Genomic DNA, 6,000 nt, shown 5'->3' with positions numbered 1-6,000 from the left:
CCTTCCCTGGATCCAGCCATCTTGAACAACTATCGCCCGTCTCCAACCTCCCATTCGTGGGAAAGGTTGTTGAGAAGGTGGTGGCCTTTCAACTCTGACGGACCTTGGATGAAACAGATTATCTGGATCCCTTTCAGTCAGGTTTCAGGCCTGGTTATGGCACCGAAACTGCTTTGGTCACGCTGACCGATGATCTCTGGCGGGCCAGAGATAGAGGTCATTCCTCTATTCTAGTGCTTCTTGACCTCTCAGCGGCCTTCGATACCATCGACCATGATATCCTTCTGCGACAGTTACGGGAGGTGGGAGTGGGAGGCACCATTCTAAGGTGGTTCTCCTACCTCTCGGACAGGTCGCAGTCGGTGTGGTTGGGGGACAGAGATCGACCCCTAGGCCCCTCAAATATGGGGTGCCACAGGGTTCGGTCCTATCCCCCCTGCTGTTCAATATCTACATGAAGCTGCTGGGTGAGATCATCTGGCGGCACGGGATTAAATATCATCAATATGCGGACGATACCCAATTGTATCTGTCCACCCCGTGCCAACTCAGTGAAGCAGTTAAAGTGATGTGCCAGTGCCTGGAGGCTGTTAGGGTCTGGATGGGAGTGAACAAGCTTGCACTCAATCCAGACAAGACCAAGTGGCTTATAGATGTTGCCTCCCAAGGATGGTCCCTTCACCCCCCCTTCACCTGGGGGGTGAAGTTATTCACCCCTCGGAGAGGGCTTGCAATTTGGGTGTCCTCCTGGATCCACAGCTGACATTAGAACATCATTTGTCGGCTGTGACCAGGGGGGCTTTCGCCCAGGTTCACCTGGTGACCAGTTGCGGGCCTACCTGGACCGGGAGGCACTTCAAATAATCACTCATGCCCTCATCACCTCAAGACTGGATTACTGTAACACACTGTACATGGGGCTGCCCCTGAAGAGTGTCCGAAGACTACAGCTGGTCCAGAATGCAGCCGCGCGAGTGATAATGGGTGTACCTAGATACACCCATGTTACACCTATCCTCCGCGAGCTGCACTGGCTTCCCATAGGTCTCCGGACCCGCTTCACGGTGCTAGTCATTACTTTTAAAGCCCTACATGGTATTGGACCTGTCTACCTGAGAGACCGCCTCCTGCCATTCACCTCCCAACGACCAAGAAGATCACACAGGTTGGGCGTCCTCCGGGTGCCGTCGACCGGACAATGCTGGCTGGTGGCTCCCCGAAGGAGGGCCTTCTCTGTAGCTGCACCGCCTTGTGGAACGAGCTACCTGCAGAGATCAGGACCCTCACCACTCTCCTGGCCTTCCATAAAGCAACCAAGACCTGGCTGTTCTGGCAGGCCTGCGGCTGTTGATTAATTTCCAGCCCCATCTGATGGAACGAATGTTGTATTAATTTTTAACATTGTATTTTTAAATATTTTAAATGTTTTTACTTTGTTGTGAGCTGCCCAGAGTCCCAATGGGAGTGGGCGGCATACAATTTTATTAAAGTTCAAAGTTCAAAGAACCCTGCTTTCTGGCAGCTTGCTTCTATGTCATTTCTTCCCAGATAGGAATGATCTCAGGAAAATTTCTTCTAACACTGCCAACTTCATTTTTCAATCTGCTGATGTCCAGAGCCTGCTCATAACAAACAATTGGTGTAGTACTTTTGGAGGTTCACTTGGCAGGAGTCTTGTCATAATGATCATCATCCATTCTGGAACTATGACCAATACTTCTCAGCCTGTCCCTGAAATGCCAATGCTTCTATGTGTAGCAGCAATCAGGAGAAAATGACATTGTAAAAAACAACAACACTGTTTTAATGCATTATTGTCAATAGTTGCTTATTGAATGATAAATTGTTGTCAATTAAATATTTCTTTATTAATAATTTTTACTAATGTTAAGTTCCCATACGTTTTTAATTTTATTATACGACTTTATCCCCAATTATCACATTTCTAACTCCTATGGAGAGGAAGATGGAAAATTATTTTGGAACAGAATATGGGGTAAACCCATCTATTTACATAGTATCTTCCTGAACCAATTCATTATGAAGTCATTGGAAATTTTGTTTCACAGATTGTACCAACACTTTACTGTTTAGTCTTCATTGTTGGCCTGCTGGACTACATGCTAGTTATGCTGATTCTTATCAGAACATTAACCCAAACTCCTTAACCCTAATCCTAACCATGGGAGGGAGGTGGTAAAAGGAGTATACATGATGCATGATAGCAAAACTTTTTCAACCAAGTTATTTTAAATAAGCTAACATACATAATGTATCCAAAATCCAGGATTTATGAGTCCTAGGGCAGTGTTGGCAATCTTTTCAGCACCGAGTGCCGAAACAGGAGACCACACACATGTGCGTGAGCATATAGGAAACCAGAAGAGCAGCTCCCCGGTGCGCATGTGTGGGAGTGCAAGAAACTGGAAGAGCAGTTCTCCAGCACATATGTGCGCACTGGGAATATGAGCTTCCAGTTTCCTGTGTTCAGGCATGCGCACAAAGATTAGGTGTTACATGTGTGCCAGAGAGCTGTTCTTCTGGTTTCCAGAATGCAAGCCCAAGGGGACCCAGCCTGAAACCATGAAGGGCTCTGGAGAAGCCACCCACCAAGAAATGAGTAAACTCAGCTGCTGTGATAGAGCTCCCTGAGAGAGGTGCCTAGCCCCATTGCAGTGCTTTAGGTATGGCCACTCAGGCCACCACGCCACCGATTGCCCAGCCCTGAGCCCCAAGCTGAAGCCTGGCCCACTAGGCCCCAGTAAACCAAGGAAGCCACTCAGAAAGGTGCCTGAAAAGTCCAAAGTCGCTTGCTAGGAGGTCCCATCCCGCAGCTTAAAGAATGAAGAAACTCTGGCCAACGGGACCCCGCACTGGCCCCTTACGACAGCGAGTCTAATGGGGAGAGTGACCAGGTAAGTGGAGCCAATCTGTCCTTTCTCTATTCCCATCACCACCACAGCACCCAACTCAGAGCTCAGGGGAAAGTTTGAGGCCCTGATAGCCTTATTAGCTTGCCAGCTGCTATCAAGCTGGGGATTTGAGGCAAAGAGACTATCCAAATTCATTAAGTTTGAGAAGGTTGGTGGCTCCCTGCTTTGAGGAGCACCCACCGCCCACTAATAGAGCCAGTTAGGCTAGAGAGACCCAGCACTGGGAGATGATCTGGTTTGTTGTCATCCCTAAAATGATGGAGTCAATAATTCTAGGGCTAGCATGGCTAGATAAGTGGGGACCCATGATCTAATGGGAAGGGGGGGAGCCAGAAGATGAGACTGGCAAGAACTCTCATCCCCTCCTCATGAGCAAATCTGGCAGGAAGAGAGGGAGGGAGGCCCAGAGCAAGTGAGGGAGTTGCCACCAAACTGCTGGGCCCCCCATCTCCAAAGAGTACTGTTATGTCCTTGACTTAGACCGACCTCAGTCCTCAACATATGACTGACAGCCCGGCAACCAAGGGCTCACACCCTTGGCTGAGATGCGCCAGGCGGAAGCAGGCTTTCTGTTGCATTCTTAGCTGCCCTGCTTGACAGTTTCCTGTATAAATATGGTGCTGAATTGTATATAGTTGTGTTTGCTTCATTCCTGTTAATAAAATAGTTGTTCCTGTAACCTCAGCTGTTCGAGTCTCGTCTTTCACTTCAGAATCTAACACTGGCGACGAAGGTGGAATTCTGAGAGACGACCCACTCACACAGTGTCTGAAAGAAGAAGGAACAGTTTTTTCCTCTTCTTTTCAAGATCTCTCAGCTTGATAGTGACTATGGCTTCGCTTTCACACTTTGCGCCGTTCGGCTCCACTTCAGAGTTATGGGCCGGGTTCCTTGAATGTTTCGAATGTTTCCTGATAACTAATAACTACCACCAGCTTCCAGAGGAGATACAATCAACAGCCCCAGGCCTGCCAGAACAGCCAGGTCTTGACGGCTTTACCGAAGGCCGGGAGAGTGGTAAGGGTCCGGATCTCTGCAGGTAGATCGTTCCACAGGGCCGGCGCAGGCAACAGAGAAGGCCCTCCCCTGGGGAGTCGCCAGCCAGCATTGTCCAGCTGATGGTACTCAGAGGAGGCCCAAACTGTGCGATCTTGTTGGTTGTTGGGAGGTAAGTGGCAGGAGGTGGTCTCTCAGGTAGGCAGGTCCTAAACCATGAAGGGTTTTAAAAGTGACGACTAGCACCTTGAAGCGTGTCCGGAGACCAATAGGAAGCCAGTGCAGCTCGCGGAGGATAGGTGTAATATGGGTGTATCTAGGTACACCCCATATCACTTGCACGGCTGTGTTCTGGACCAACGGATAATACCACTGCATCATAATACAGTTTTAGATTGGGTAGTTTCAAACCTCCCCTCTCACGTACATCTTGCATTATTTTCAGCTTTACTCTCGGCTTCTTTCCTGCCCATACAATTTATTGATACCCTTCTGCCATTCTAAAAGATTCACATCTTTTTGATGACCAAGTCTTGGGTTAATCAAATATTTTTGATCGGTTGATTTAATATGAGTTTCTTGCAAACAAATTATATCATTCTGAACTGTTAAGATAGTGAAATATTTTCTTTCTCTTCTGTGGAGAATTCAATCCATTGACATTCCATGTTAAAATCTTAATTGTCATCTTTGGTTACCTGAAGCTTTTTTAGAGCCTCCTGCATAGCCTGTTTAACCTTTGGCCTGGCTCCTCCCACTGCTTCCGGACTGGGTGCTGTAGCTCCTTGATCGATGGCAGGTAATTGTTGGAGTTGTTGCGTTTTAGCTTGTTGCTCCATTCGTCTAGTAATCATACGGCTAGGTCTTTGTTCCATAACACCTTGCACTTCTAGGAGAGAGAGATGATCCATCTTGTCTGGTAGTTGTGTGATTTGCTGTCTATCTTGTCCTTCTTGTGATCCAGGGATGGTTTCTTGAAGAGGGGTCTCCACCACTGCATCCTTTAGAGGATGTGGGAAGGATCCCTCCAGAAGAGAGGTGTTAACAATCCTCTGGAGCCAGCCACATGCCACCTCCTTGCTGGTTGAGACCAGCCTGGAGGGGCACAGGTCCAGTAAACAGGTGGAGGCACTCACCGCTCCAAAGGCCTTGTCCACTTCCTCAGGAGCGACAAGTTGAAACTCACTCCATAAAATCTGATCAGGACCTTCCCCCGGTGCCTCAGCTGGTACCGTCCAAGTGGAGTCCAGGTCCGTCCGGATCTGAGCAATTTTATCCAACAGAAACTGAACAAATTCCTCAGCTCTACCCTGTAAGGGTTCGTCCGCATCCCTCCTTTCAAGAGGGAGCGGGCTATCCTAAACTGGGCAGCTGGGCGAGATTCTGCGGATGCGATAAGAGCAGAAAAATGCACACATTTTGCCATCCGTATCGCCACTAGATAAGTCCTAATAAAGGCTCTTAATTGTGTTCGGTCGGATTCGGAGTTACTAGCCCTCCAACGTCGCTCCAAGCATCTCTTTTGGCGCTTCATCTCCCGGAGTTCGTTGGTGAACTAAGGAGCCCTCCTGGATCCGCTGCTGCAGAGAGGCCATAAAGGTGCAATCCGGTTTAGAGCCCCTGTCACCGCTATATTCCAAGCAGCGACTAAGGACTCCGCTGAACTGTGGGCCAGAGAGTCAGGTATCTCCCCAAGTGCCATCTGAAATCCCATAGGGTCCATCAGGTGCCTGGGGTGGAACCACCTAATCACCTCCCTAAAGTGGGGGATTGGTTTCCGAAAGTCGAGCCTCAGTAGGAAGTGATCTGACCATGACAAGGGCAAGATCTTAATGCCCTTCAAATCTAGATCACATCTCCACTGCTCCGAGAGAAATACGAGGTCGAGCGTGTGCCCCGCTGAATGAGTCGGAACCTGAATTACCTGGGTCCAGTCCATGGCTGTCATGGAAGCCATGAACTCCTGTGCTCCATCAGAGCATTCACCGAGTGACGGCAGGTTGAAATCCCCCAGCACTACAAGCCTGGGGAACTCAACCGCCAGCTCGGCTACTGACTCGAGGAGCACAGG

The sequence above is a fragment of the Thamnophis elegans genome, chromosome Z, assembly GCF_009769535.1.
Source record: "Thamnophis elegans isolate rThaEle1 chromosome Z, rThaEle1.pri, whole genome shotgun sequence".
NCBI lineage: Eukaryota > Metazoa > Chordata > Lepidosauria > Squamata > Colubridae > Thamnophis > Thamnophis elegans.
Note: the sequence above shows the minus strand (reverse complement) of the source record.